The 13,978-nt window shown below is 41.2% G+C and overlaps 1 pseudogene; it reads right to left on the bottom strand.

Annotated features, from left to right (window-relative positions):
- Positions 1–13,261: 13,261 nt before the first annotated feature.
- On the bottom strand, positions 13,262–13,601 carry LOC144228363 (putative ribosomal protein eS26-like pseudogene; annotated as a pseudogene).
- Positions 13,602–13,978: the final 377 nt, after the last annotated feature.

The following is a 13,978-nucleotide window of genomic DNA, read 5'->3' as shown; positions in this document are numbered from 1 at the left end:
TGTGTCCTTCCTAGTTTGTAAACGTCTAGAAATATAAACCAGGAGGATCATCAACCCCTCTCTCTCTGGGGATGGATCAGGGCAAGGTTGTCAGACAAAATTTGAGATACCCAGTTAAAACTGAATTTCAGAAATCAGATAAACAGTTATATATATATATATATGGCATAAGTATGTCCCAATCATTGCATAAAAAAAGCCGTTAATCTGAAGTTCAATTTTTACCTGGGACTCTATTTCAAAAAAATTTTAAATTCTTTTTAAAGTTTATTTATTTTGATAGAGACAGAGTGGAGGAGAGGCACAGAGAGAGGGAGAGAGAATCTAAGAAGGCTCCACACTGTCAGTGCAGAGCCCAACGCAGGGATTGAACTCATGAACTATGAGATTATGACCTGAGCCAAGATCAAGTGCTGGCCACTTAACGGACTGAGCCACCCAGGCGCCTCTGTATTTTATTTTGAATGGTTTGTTTATTTATTTATTTTAAGAAAGGGGGGAAAAGGGTGGAAAGAGAGTCAGAGAGAGAATCCCAAGCAAGCAGGGCACTGTCGGCACAGAGCCCAACACAGGGTTCGATCCTCTGAACCAGGGGATCATGACCTGAGCTGAATCAGGAGTGAGGGGCTCAACCAACTGAACCCCCCCCCCCCGAGGTGCGCTGGGAGCTCTGTATTCTTATTGGCTGAGTCTGGCAATCCTAGTTAGGGAGGGTGGTGGAGAGAAAGCTGTGCTCCCAGACCCTGGCCCCTCCCAACCTCATCCTTAACTGCTGTTTGTTTAGAAGAAAGTGATCTGGAAATTGAATGTGGTATAAGATTTCTGAAACCATCCTTTTGCAACATCAGTGTTTGAAATGTTAAGTATATATAAAAAAAAAGAAGAAGAAAATACTGTTTCAGGATCAAGTAAATGAGAGTGACACCAGGCAAAAAACAGTTAAAGAGTTCTTTCAGCTTTAGGATTTCCCCCAGCCTTTATTTATTTATCTTAAGATTTTATTTTTAGGGGCACCTGGGTGGCTCATTTGGTTAAGCGTCCAACTTCAGCTCAGGTCATGATCTCACAGTTCCTGGGTTCCAGCCCCACATCGGGCTCTGTGCTGACAGCTCAGAGCCTGGAGCCTGCTTTGGATTCTGTGTCTCCTTCTCTCTCTGCCCCTCCCCTGCTCGCACTCTGTCTCTTTCTGTCTCTCAAAAATAAATTTAAGAAAATTTAAGATTTTATTTTTAAGTAATCTCTATACCCAATGTGGGGCTTGAACCCACAGCCCCAAGATCAAAAGCCACACACTTCACTGAACTGAGCCAGCCAGGTGCACCTTCCTTGGCCTTTAATGCTAATGTGTATTGTGACACTAATAATAGTGTTTCCTTGCTTTATTGAAAACCTAGGACAATGAATAAATGACAAGCTCGAGGTCTTTCTGTTCCACCGTGACCAGAGGTTTCCATTGAAAGGCAATTTAGATTTAGCAGTCATTGGGGCGCCTGGGTGGCTTAGTCGGTTAAGCATCCGGACTTTCGCTTAGGTCATGATCTCGCGGTTCGTGGGTTCGGGCCCCGCGTCGGGCTCTGTGCTGACTGCCAGCTCAGAGCCTGGAGCCTGTTTCGGTCTGTGACTCCCTCTCTCTCTGACCCTCCCCTGCTCACGCTGTCTCTCTCTCCTAGAAATAAAATAAATAAATAAATTTAGCAGTCATTTTGATGTCCAACATGTTAAAACAATTTTACTAATATCTCAGAATATTGCTTCAAGGCTTAATTTGCATTTATAAAGGCGTTTTAAAGCTCCCCATAAATGTTTGCAAAGTGATAGTGTTCTATTTAATAAGACACTAGATTGCCCACTTGATCCTGCATGGTTTTGCTTAGCTTCATATGAGGAATCAATTAAAACCAAATTATCATTCAAGAAGGGGCAATCCTAGATTTTCCAGAGAGAAACATGAGGATGAAAATATCAGCTTTCTCTGCTTCACGAGGTTATTTTTGGCAAGAAATGAAATGTTGTGAAAGGTGCCAAAAGATTACTGTGCTGTAAGAAATTTTATTATCGCCCTCACTGTGGAGTTGGTGGGCTACACAGGTCTCATGGCTTTGTTTCCTTCTAGTCATAAGTATTTTAGCTAATTTGTTGTCCAATCCAATATGTGATCCTGTTCTGTAATGTGCAATGGGAGAGAAAAGGGAGGTATAGTGGGATTAGAATCAGCGGCAAAGGGGCAGATTCCACGCTTGTNCCCTCAGTAAAAGTGGCAGGATTCTTCAGTGACGTGAAAAAGTGGTTCTCTCCCCACATCCTAGAGTAGATGTGAACATAGAGTCCTGGGTTGGTTTGGAGGTTCTGCTCCATAAAACCTTCAGAGCCTCAAATTTATCTGCCCTTATTGAGGGATGTCCCTCATTATTATAATACGTGATCTCAGCAGCTCATTGTTAAGGCTCAAGATGGCTACCAGGAGAAGAGACACAGAAGAGGAGGGGCCAGATGGGTGGGCCGGCTATCCTGGAAGCTGCCACAAGATGCTTCTGGGTCATGAGATCCCCAGATGTTTGGTCAAACATTATTCTGGGTGTGTCTGTGAGGTTGTTTTTGCATGAGATTTACTTTGTGTGTGTGTGTGTGTGTGTGTGTGTGTTTATTTGAGAGACAGAAAGGGAGAGAGACAGAAAATGAGCAGGGAAGGGGCAGAGAGTGAGACAGAATCCCAGGTAGGCTCTGTACTGTCAGCACAGAAGCTCAAACTCATGAACCATGAGATCATGACCTGAGTCAAAATCAAGAGTCAGAGGCCTAACTGACTGAGCCACCCAGGTGTCCTGGGATTTACTTTTTAATTAGTAAAATGAATAAAACAGATAGCCCTCCCTACTGTGGGTGGACCTTGTCTGATTAGTTGAAGCCCTGAATAGAACAAAAAGGCTATGAGTAAGAAGGAACTCCTCCTGCCTGCCTGCCTGCCTTGAGTTGGGTTGTTGGCCAACCAGTTAAGGGACCAGTTACGGGACATTGGCTCTTTCTGGGTCGCAAGCCTGTCCACCTTCACATGAGAACTGCGCCATTGGCTTTCCTGAGTCTCTAGCTTACAGATGACAAATCTTGGGACAGGTCAGCCTCCATAATCCCGTGAGCCAATTCCTTTTAATAAATCCCCCTGTCTCTCTATCTCCCGTTGGTTCTATTTCTCTGGGGAACTCTGACCAAATCAATCTTATTGCCTGGAACTTAACAGGGAAGAAAAAGAGCAAGTATATGGGGTGAGGTGTTGGGGGAGGGGAGCAAGCAGAAGATTCTGCCACGAGAAGGAAACTCAAACCCTTCAGGGTAGTGGTGAGTCAGCAGTGATTGGGGTACATTCTTTTATTTCGGGAGCTGATCAAGAGCATTGCCATAGTCTTAGTCGGTTGAGCGTCCGACTTTCGCTTAGGTCATGATCTCGCGGTTCGTGGGTTCGGGCCCCGCGTCGGGCTCTGTGCTGACTGCCAGCTCAGAGCCTGGAGCCTGTTTCAGTCTGTGACTCCCTCTCTCTCTGACCCTCCCCTGCTCATGCTGTCTCTCTCTCTCTCTCTCTCCTAGAAATAAATAAAACATTAAAAAAAAAAAAAGAGCATTGCCATAGTATCAGCAGGTCAGGCTCTTCATTTATCAATATGGGCAGCCATGTCTTCTTCTGTTCTACCAGATGAAAGTTCTTGGAAGCTATTAATCATACCCAAATTCCTTCACTTTAAATATCTTTTCAGAGTATGTTAAATAAAATTTCTTATGTTTTATTTTTTTTGAAAGAGAGAGGGAGAGAGAAGTCCTAAGCAGGCTCCATGCTGTTGGCACAGAGCCCTATCTAGGGCTCTGGCTCATGAATCCTGAGATCATGACTTGAGCTGAAATCAAGAGCTGGGCGCTTAACTGGCTGAGCCACCCATCTGCTCCTCTCCAGAGTATGTTAAATACAAATATTTCTACAAATAGAAAGCCCTGTCACTTCATGCAGTGATGCATGTTTGTATTTATATGACTATGTATGTGTAAAACTTGGAAATAGGACATTTGGTCTGTTTCAATGCCTGAAATGGAAGGAAGGGTGATTACTTTTGTGTAGTGAGTAATGCACTCCCAGCTTACAGACATTTTCTTTTCTCACACCAGGTAATGTCTGTCAAGGGTGAAGGATGACAAAGGATGGCTTTGACAATGGTGAAGAATTACTCAGTTCCTAGACTGGGGATTTTGAAGCCACTTCACTAGCTAGGGGCAGATGTCACCCATTGGTAGAGGCTGAGTGTTCAATTTTAGGAGCAGTTATCGAAGCTCTTGTAAGAACTGCTAATAGGAACATGCATCTCTCCCCAAGCTTGGCACAAAGATCAATTGTACGTAACTTCTGACGGTTGTTGCTCAAAGTCATTTGTTGCCTCCTATTCTTTCCATCTGTGGGAAAAGCATGGGAGTATGAGATCTCAGTTTGGTTTGCTATTATTCTTGGATCCTAGGATAAGGCCATCAGAATAATCAATAGATGGAAAGTTGAATAAATATTCACTTTTAGTTTGTAATTGGTTACCAAACTTAAAGAAAGCTTGATGTAGAATCAGGGTTTATTGCATCATTTGTGGATCAGTGTGAAATGACCATTTGGGGCCCCTTGGTTCAAAAACGCAGAATCTCTTGACACTGACAGTAAAGCACTTAAAGCCAATGCAAGGCCCTTCTGAGTACGGGTCCTGTGCAACTGCACATGTGGCACATCTGTGAGGCCAGTCCTGCTTATCACTATATGATCATCACTTTGATGCCCTTGAAGTTCCCACAAAGCTTTCACTGTCTCCTCTCACTTCACGTCCTTGAATCTTCTCTTTCTTCCAAAATCTTTACTTTCTGTAACATTATAGGAAATGAGAGAGTCTAAAGAGAAAACGTTAATTGGTTTTAGATTTTTCCCCCCATTTCCTTCCTGACTATCAGGGCTCACAGACATTTCCCTGTCTTCTGACTTCCTCTAATGATGCAGTACCCTAGGTTGCTTCCTCATCGTGTATACACATGTGGAGAACATTCGTGGGGCTGTATATATGATTGATTCCTATCAAATAAACTAGGAATAGTCTTCAAAGGCCCTTGACATTTAATAGGGAAAAATGACCTATAAGAATCACATCACCCACATGTACTGAAGAGTGAATCAATTACCCAGGGAGATAGGATATACCTGGATCCTGAAAGATTTATAAGGCAAATTAAAGGCACATCTTTCAATCAAAATAGCTTCTGATTGCTTTATTTCCTGTGACACTGTATTTGTCAGGGTTCTCCAGAGAAACAAAACCAGTACAAGGAGCTAGCTCGTGCAATTATGAAGGCAGGCAAGTTCCTAAATCTTCAGGGTGAGTCAGTAAGCTGGAGACCCAGGAGAGCTGACAGTAGATTTCCTGTCGGGGGGTGAAGGCCTGAGAATCAGGAGAGCCAGTGGTGTGTTCCGGTCTGAAGACAGGTGCATGGGAGACCTCCAGAGGAGGCGATAACCCAACGCAACTGCTTTCAGGCAGGAAGAATTCTCTTTACTTGGGGGAGGGTCAGCCTTTTTGTTCTATTCAGGCCTTCAGTGAAATGTAAGGCCCACCCACATTGGGGAGGGTGATCTGCTTTATTCGGTCTATCAGCTTCAAAACACCACTCCAGAAGCACCCAAGCTGATGTTTGACCAAATATCTGGGCATTCTGGGGCCCAGCCAAGTTGATACATAAAGTTAACTGTCACGGATACCCTGTTGTCACAAACTCTGTATAGCACTTAAAATTCCTGGCTTCACACTTAGCACAGAAAGCTAGTTACTGTTCATCATATTTGTTCAGTTCTACCACCTGGCCATACCTGCAGATTTACTTAGGACAGAAGATAAATTCTTGGGGCGCCTGGGTGGCTCAGTTGGTTGAGCATCTGACTTCGGCTCAGGTCATGGTCCCACAGTTTGTGGGGTTGAGCCCTGCGTTGGGCTCTGTGCTGACAACTCAGATCCTGGAAGTTGTTTTGGATTCTGTGATTCCTGCTCTCTCTGCCCCTCCCCCACCCAGGCTCTATCTCTGTCTCTTTTTCCTCTCTTTCTCAATAATAAGTAAATATTGGGGCGCCTGGGTGGCTTAGTCGGTTAAGCGTCTGACTTTCGCTTAGGTCATGATCTCGCGGTTCGTGGGTTCGAGCCCCGTGTCGGGCTCTGTGCTGACTGCCAGCTCAGAGCCTGGAGCCTATTTCGGAGTCTGTGTCTCCCTCTCTCTCTGACCCTCCCGTGCTCACGCTGTCTCTCTCTCTCTTCTAGGAATAAATAAAAATTTAAAAAAAATAATAAATATTTTTTAAAAAGAGGACAAAAGGTAAATTCTTACAACAACAGTTCACTGATTGTGAGGGACAAGCCAGGGATGAAAAAAATGACCAAAAATAGCTGATTAATATAAGAAATATTGATAAAGAGGCAGCTTTATTTAAGTGGGTTTACCTAAGAACTTCCTTCTTTCCCTTTTTTACCCCTCTCCCCAGGGATGTGATTTTATTTTCTCTCGTGATTGCCCTTTTTGGGCTGGAATCCTGCAAGTGTCTTTACTGCTACTGTATGGAATAGGTTGGGTTTGGTAGGAGACACAGAATGAGGGTGAATCACTCCAAGTGGATTAGAAAGTAGCTATGGGACAGGCGTCTATTGCCATGGGTCAGCAAGAGCTGGAGGGGGTAAATGGAAGAAAAGATACGAAAGAATGTTGGATGGAGTAGAGAGGGTGAGACTGGATGGGAGAAAGATGAGATGAGCCGAGTGGGCCGGTCACAGTCAGCTCTACATTCTTGAAGATGCTCCAGATTACACCGAGGAGAGAGAAACCAGCCTGGAGTCCAGAGAAGGCTCAAGTGGTGAGAGAGGAAAAAGAGCTGTTATCACCGAATTTCTCGAGAAAAAAACTGTTAAGAAGAAGCTTGATGCCTTAAAAGACAGTGGCATCCATGGGTCAAACAAGCTTGAACTAAAAGGCAGATCTGATTAAATAATTAAGCACGAATGTCAGGTTCTTTTTTACCTTAGAGTTTTTTTCATGCTATTCCCTCTGCCTGGGATGCCTTCTCTCTCTCTGCCATCACCTGTTTACTCTTCTTAATTATTAGGTCTCCACCTACCTGCTTCTCTCCCAGAAGACTCCTCTGACCCCTGGAGACTGGGTTTGGTGCCCTCCCCTGTGTTCTTGCCTCACCCTATTTTGGAACTTATTGTACCCATTGAGATTGCTTTCTGCCACGCCTGTTTTCCTGAGCGAGCTGGGAGCTCCTTTACGACAATGGTTGTGGCTTGCTTAATTTCTATCTCTAGAATATCCTTCAGGGCCCGGCCCTGTACAGGAGTTTGTAGATATTTGCTGTCAAACTGGGAAATGAAAAGATGCATGAGGACACGACTTCTGCTTTCTCGATGGCCTTTAAGGCCGCGTGCTGGGTGTTTGGTGGTGGAGCATCAGGAAGAGTGAGGTAGAAGTGGGGATGAAACAAAACATTTGGACACCCTGCCTGGCCTCAAAGGAGCCTGGTAAATGCTGTGACTCGTGGCGTAGTAGAAGACAAGTGACATAACACAATACTGTAGCGCAGGACAGGAGAGTAGGAGTGTCAGGTTTAGGACATAAAAATACAGGGTGCCCAGTTAACTTTGAATTTCAGATAAACAACTAATAGTACATATAAATCATACGGAATATTGGGGGCATACTGACGTTGATGGTTATACACTGTTTATTACAATAAAGGTTTGACTTGGCCTCCTCTAATTTATCAATCCTAAAAGAGAGGAACATGGTCTATAAGAGATGCTGTAACTTCTGTCTTATATAAGGGGGCTTAATGGGGATAGAAGAGAAGCATAGATGATTCAGAAAAGATTTTCTAGGCAATATGGGAACCGAGTTGAGCTGCAAAGGATGCAAGCCAAAATAGGAGGAAATGTTGTTCAGGCAGAAGACATCCCTGGTGAAAAGTCAGTGGCAGGTCCAGGCACTGGCTGAAATCTGGTTTGGCTAGCGTGAGAAGGTAGGAAATGAATGGTGAGCAACCAAGCGAGATGGTTGGGCAGCATCTGGTGACTCCACTTGTGTCACAGCCCGGCACCCCCAGCACCCCTGCCCCCCTTGCCTTAGCCAGACTTTGTGAACAGGCAGCATGGGATCTTTCTGCCTGGGCAGACGTTTCATCTTTACCCAGTTGAATAGCATCAGACATTAGTCTCTCTCTGTCAACAATGAAGAAGCCCCAGGGACATTTTGCAAGGGTCATAAATTGCTCAATTGTTTGCATTTTTTCAAATACTGGTGTCAAAACAGCACATCTAGCCAAGTTGAGGAGAACGTGACTATTCGCAATGACTTATCAAAACAGGATGGGAAATACTAACAACTTCTAAGGCATTTATAATTTAGTCTTTTACACTTCTCTCTTACAATATTTATTTAGCATTATATGGTAAATACACAATGAAATTGATAATATAGTTTACTTACTACCTAGATAAGAGGTGGAAATGTTTATGTAACCATTTTTGAGTACCTGCTATGCTCCAGGAGGCAACATAAATAATTTTCCCTATTTTTTAAGAATATTTTACTTTTTAAAAGTAATCTCTACACTCAACATGGGGCTTGAAATCACAACCTTGGGATCAAGAGTTGTCTGCTCTGGGGTGCCTGACTACCCCAATAATTCCTCTTAGTCTTAATCACAACATTACTAGATGTTATTGTACATATAAACATATGCAATAATAATATAATGCTATTGTGTATATAAGCGTATACAGTAATACTATAATGATGGTTATGTTGTGCCTCTTGATGAGTGAGGTTCATATTTCTTTGCTCATCTGTGATCATTCAACTAGCAACTTAGTGATTTTGGAATTCAAATTGGATTTGATTCTAACATCTATATTGTTTCTATTATATCACACCTACAGATATAGGCCCATGGGTAAATAACAATTGATGAGCCTTATGGTATACACACTGGAGGAACAGAAAGGAAAGAACATCTAATTCTGCCTTATGGGCATCATAAATGGCTTTGCAGGAAGTGATGCTTGAGTAGTGATTGACAAAATTATCTCCTCTTCTGGTCAGATTAATAATAGGCAATGTATGAAGAATAGTCACAATTAAATAAGTATTACTAGTTTTAAAACAGATATTGTATTAATTCAAAAAGCTCTCATTAGGTTTTTGTAATCTTTTATTACATGTTTCACAGGATGACACGCACTTACATTCTCATACTTGCTTCCTTTTTTATTAAACACCCACTAATGTAATTAGTCATATTCATTAAATGGTCATTATTTATAATCTTCAGCTACTTATAAGATTATAGTTTGATACCTCTTTTGTTAGAAACACTACACATTCACACAGAAATATATTTTACATATCTTGGTAATTCTATGACCTACATGAATGGTTACATAGTTGGGTTGACTAAATTCCTCCCACATAATTATTTCAATTATATAAAATGTTACTTACATAAGTAGAATGGTATTATAGTTGTAAAATATTCAATTCTGCAATTATGTAAGATTAAAGTAAGGAAGAAGAAAGGACTGAAATTTTACCAACATACTTCCTAGAGAAAATCTGAATGGTTCTATTCCTATATTTTATTTATTTTAAAAAAGTCTTTATGTATTTTAAAGGTACACTTATTACATTTTTAAAGTTTATTTATTTGTTTTCAGAGAGAGAGAGTGAATGGGAGTGGGGGAGGGGCCGAGAGAACAGGAGAGAAAGAATCCCAAGCAGTCCTCACTGCCGGTGCAGAGCCCGATGTGGGGCATGAACTCATGAACTGTGAGATCATGACCTGAGCCAAAATCGAGATTAGGAGGCTTAATGGACTGGGCCACCCAGTCGCCCTTAAAGTTTCTTTATTTAAGTAATCTCTGTACCCAAAGTGGGACTTAAACCCATGACCCCCAAGATGAGGAGTTGCATGCCCTTCTGACTGAGCCAGCCAGGTGCCCCCAATGTTTTGCTTTCTTAAAAGATATTAACCAAATTTTAGTTTAAAACCTCAAAGAGTGTTAGTTATAAATATATTCTTCTGGCCTCCAAATTCTCTTTCAAGGAAGCCCTCTAGAGGAATTGCACCGCCCTGGTTAATACTTACCTATTTTTCCTCAGCAACTCATTGTCCATTGCCTTAGAAACACTTGCAGGTTTTCCTCGTGTAGAAAAAGCTATTAAAAAAATGCCCAGGACCCTATTCACTCAGTAAGCTTCTACAGCGGTCTTTGACTGACTTTCTGACAGTGACTGTCCAGAAGCTACAGGAAAAAGGATGTAATTCTGACCTTAACAAGAACATTTGTGAGCAAGGTTATGTGCTTGAATTTCAGATGTGTTCCTCAGGGAGTCTTTTAAATTCGATGCTTATACTCATTAAAGAAGAAATCTTTTTTTTATTAAAGGATAAATTTTAAATGAAGATAAAATTATGACTTTCACAACAAATAAAATAAACACGTATAGCAGATTTTATTTAACTCAGGAATTAATCAGGGGCCAACAGATGTTGTAGCCAGTTTAAGAGAACTACAAGTTTATAGTCAGATAAAGAATGTGAAATGAATTTGCAAATGGATGCAAAACTGGTCAATATCTGCTGGAATACAATTCGCATTTTTGCGGACAGGACGTGTTTGCATTGCAATAAATTTTCCACAAATTTAACTTCTGTATCTGGAAGGTTGTGAAGGGGAGCCTGGGTGCCTCAGTGGAGCAGCTGACTTTGACTCAGGTCATGATCTTGGAGTTCCTGAGTTCAAACCCCACATGGGGCTCTCTACTGTCAGCCTAAAATCCACTTTGGATCCTCTGTCCCCTTCTATCCAGCCGCTCCTCCACTGGCTCATGTGCCTGTGTGCGCATGCATTCTCTCTCTCTCAAAAAAAGTAAAAGCATTTAAAAATATTAAAAAATAAATAGGAGGTTGTTGGAGGCAGACAAAGCATAGATAGCCCAGATGGATGAGGTAGAAGGTACTTAGTAAATTTCAAAGTCTGTCTCATTTTTTCTCATGTATTTTTTTTTAAAGGGTGCTATTGGGGGTGGCTGGGTGGTTCAGTTGGTTGAGTGTCTGACTTCAGCTCAGGTCATGATCTTACGGTTTGTGAGTTCCAGCCCCACATGGGACAGGCTCACTGATGTCCCTTCAGATCCTCTGTCCCCTTTTCTCTTTGCTCTGCCCCCACTCACTCTCTCTCTCTGAAAAATAAATTTAGAAAGCATTTAAAAAATAAAGGCTGCTTTTGGTGCATATGACATCTTTTTAATGATAAATAGCTCAAGATTTAAAATTAATTGGTGAATAAATTAGTTGTTGCAGTCAAAGTCTCACATATAGGAATCTTGTATTGAAATTCACTTAGGACAATAACATAAAAGTTAAGAATTCTTTTGAGAATTAACTAATTATATGTTGACACCAGAGCTGAAATGTTATTCTTTTTTTCTGTCCATGTCTGAATGATTCGGATTAGTTACCTAACTGCCAGCAATTTCCATGTCCCTCACAGATCTACGTCTCTGATGACAACAACAATACCAGCAATAATAATAAAAACTATGGCAGCCAAGTCTTACCAATCCCTTAACATGTGCCAGACACTGTGTTAGGTCTTTTACCGATAAATGTTTAATTTTCATAACATCGCATACAGTGGGGTATAATTATACCTATTTTATGGAATAGCAGTTCATGCCTTCCTTACTCTAAGCCCTTCTTTTTTAATAAAGAAAAGGAAATTTTAAGCAAACGGGTTTCACTGAATGATCTGAATTATAGTATTTCAAAAGCAGCACCGTTTGGTGAACTAAATAGCAATCCTATTTTGGCTCTGGTTTCCTCAACAACTTGGCTTCTTTTCCCTCAGTTTTAAGTTATGAATAGCTTTATATAATTGCTGATGTTTAATCTCTGTGCAGTGCTTCGAGAAATCTCTTAAGGTATAAAACCCTCAATTATTCCTCTTTTTATGAGCGGAGAGAATTGGAAAGGACTTGAGTGTTTTGCTTTAAACAGACAGATTTAGAGTCTGGAACTGTTGACTCCTAGCCATTCAGAGAGAACACATCTAAAGGAGTAATGCAATAAAATTACAAAACAAACATCTTTTGGGGAACTGAGATACTCTCTGGACTGCCCACATTGGAAAACTGTGTTCACAGTTACCCTCTTCTTTGCATTCCTTCCTCCTTTTTTCTGCGCCTCTGTTCTCTTTATTGGCTTCGTAGGATTAAAGAGTCATTTAGTACCTGACCACATAAAAAAGAAATAGGCGGAGCTTGGCTTTCTCTATGGCATATGCAAAGGAATTCGTTTTAATATATGTTGCATTTATTTTCCAGATGACTTTTTCTTGTTGTCCTTCAGTTACAGCTCCTCGAAACTGTCTTCAACTTGCTCTGCATTTTTATTTCCTCACTTTGCATTGTGCCAAAAGGAAAACAAAAAGCAATCGCTATACCAAGGACACCCTCTAAATAAAGATGGTTTCCCCCAGGACTGACTGTGAGCTTTCTCCTCCCCACTGATAGAAAGTGTTAGAATAAGGAAGTAGCGTGAGTCATTACTATTGCCACACATTCAGGAAAACCCCTGCTTGGTCTTCCTCTCTATCCTGTGTATGACAGGAGGTAAATTTTCAGAACATATGTTCAGGAGTTTTCTGTAAGAATGCAGCATCGATTTGATTAAAAACAATAGAAGGAAGGACAGACATAAAAAATCTTTGAAGAACAGAAGAATGAGTCTGGTCTAAATTTGTTTATAGGCTAGTTGTTTGGAAGTGGGAATGCAGTTTCCATTTCTTACACATCCTTTAAAATGGCTAGAACAACTCCTGGATTAGGTCACCCAAGCATACCCCCAAGTGGCTGACGTACACACAGGATCGTTTCTGTGGGGAAGACACATTCAGCTTTCCAGTTTGATTACCAGGGACATGGTCAACAAAATGGAAAGACAACCTGCAGAATGGGAGAAAATGTTTGCAAACCATACAGTTAATTTTGTACATGGTGTGAGGGAGGGGGTTCAACTTTACTCTTTTGCATCCAGTTTTCCAACACTATTTGTGGAAAAGATTATTGTTTGTATGTGTGTATTTTTAAAGTATAATCTCCATTTTATTTTAGTTTTTGCACAGAACAGTTTTGCTTCAGTCCTTAAAGACTTAGCTCCTTACATGGGCTTTGGTGGAGGTCATGGGGCAGCACTTGTGGGTCTAAATCAGGGTGAGGTCCTTCTGTGCTTCACAAGAGTGATTCCTAACTACTTTGCTGTGAATGGCACAACTCACACAGTAATGTAGTTTCGTATATAGCTTAAGAAGTATATAGGCGTCAAAGACACTTACTTCAGAAACGTCCTTGATGGGGTAAGCCTCCACTATGTTCGGAATAATGAACTTCCTAATGGCCTTTTCCTACTGCACACAATGGGGACAGTTGGTTCAGCGAACAGGTTGCATTTGGCCGTGGCCCTTTCTGACATGACCATTATTCCTTCTTTTCTTGGTCATCTTGGAAGCAAGGACCCGACATAGTGAAAAGATTATTATTGATCCATTGAGTTATGCCAGTACCACATTGTCTTTACTAGTGTATTATTGTAGCTTTGTAATAAGTTTTGAAACTGGGAAGTCTAAATCCTATAAGTTTCCGAATCTTTTAGAAGATTGTTTTGAATATTTTGTTTCCATGAGTTTCCATATAAAGTTTAGCCTGTCAGTTTCTTCAAAAAATAGCAGCTGGGACTTTGAGAGGGTTTGAGTTGAATGCACAGATCAAGTTGTGGAATATTGCCATCTTAACAATAGTGCCTTCAGATCCATGAATACGGGATGTTTTTCCACTTATTTAGATTTTCTTTAATTTCTTTCAATGACATTTTGTAGAT

This window comes from Crocuta crocuta, unplaced genomic scaffold (assembly GCF_008692635.1).
Source record: "Crocuta crocuta isolate KB4526 unplaced genomic scaffold, BGI_CrCroc_1.0 scaffold369, whole genome shotgun sequence".
NCBI lineage: Eukaryota > Metazoa > Chordata > Mammalia > Carnivora > Hyaenidae > Crocuta > Crocuta crocuta.
This window is presented reverse-complemented; position numbering and strand designations above follow the sequence as displayed.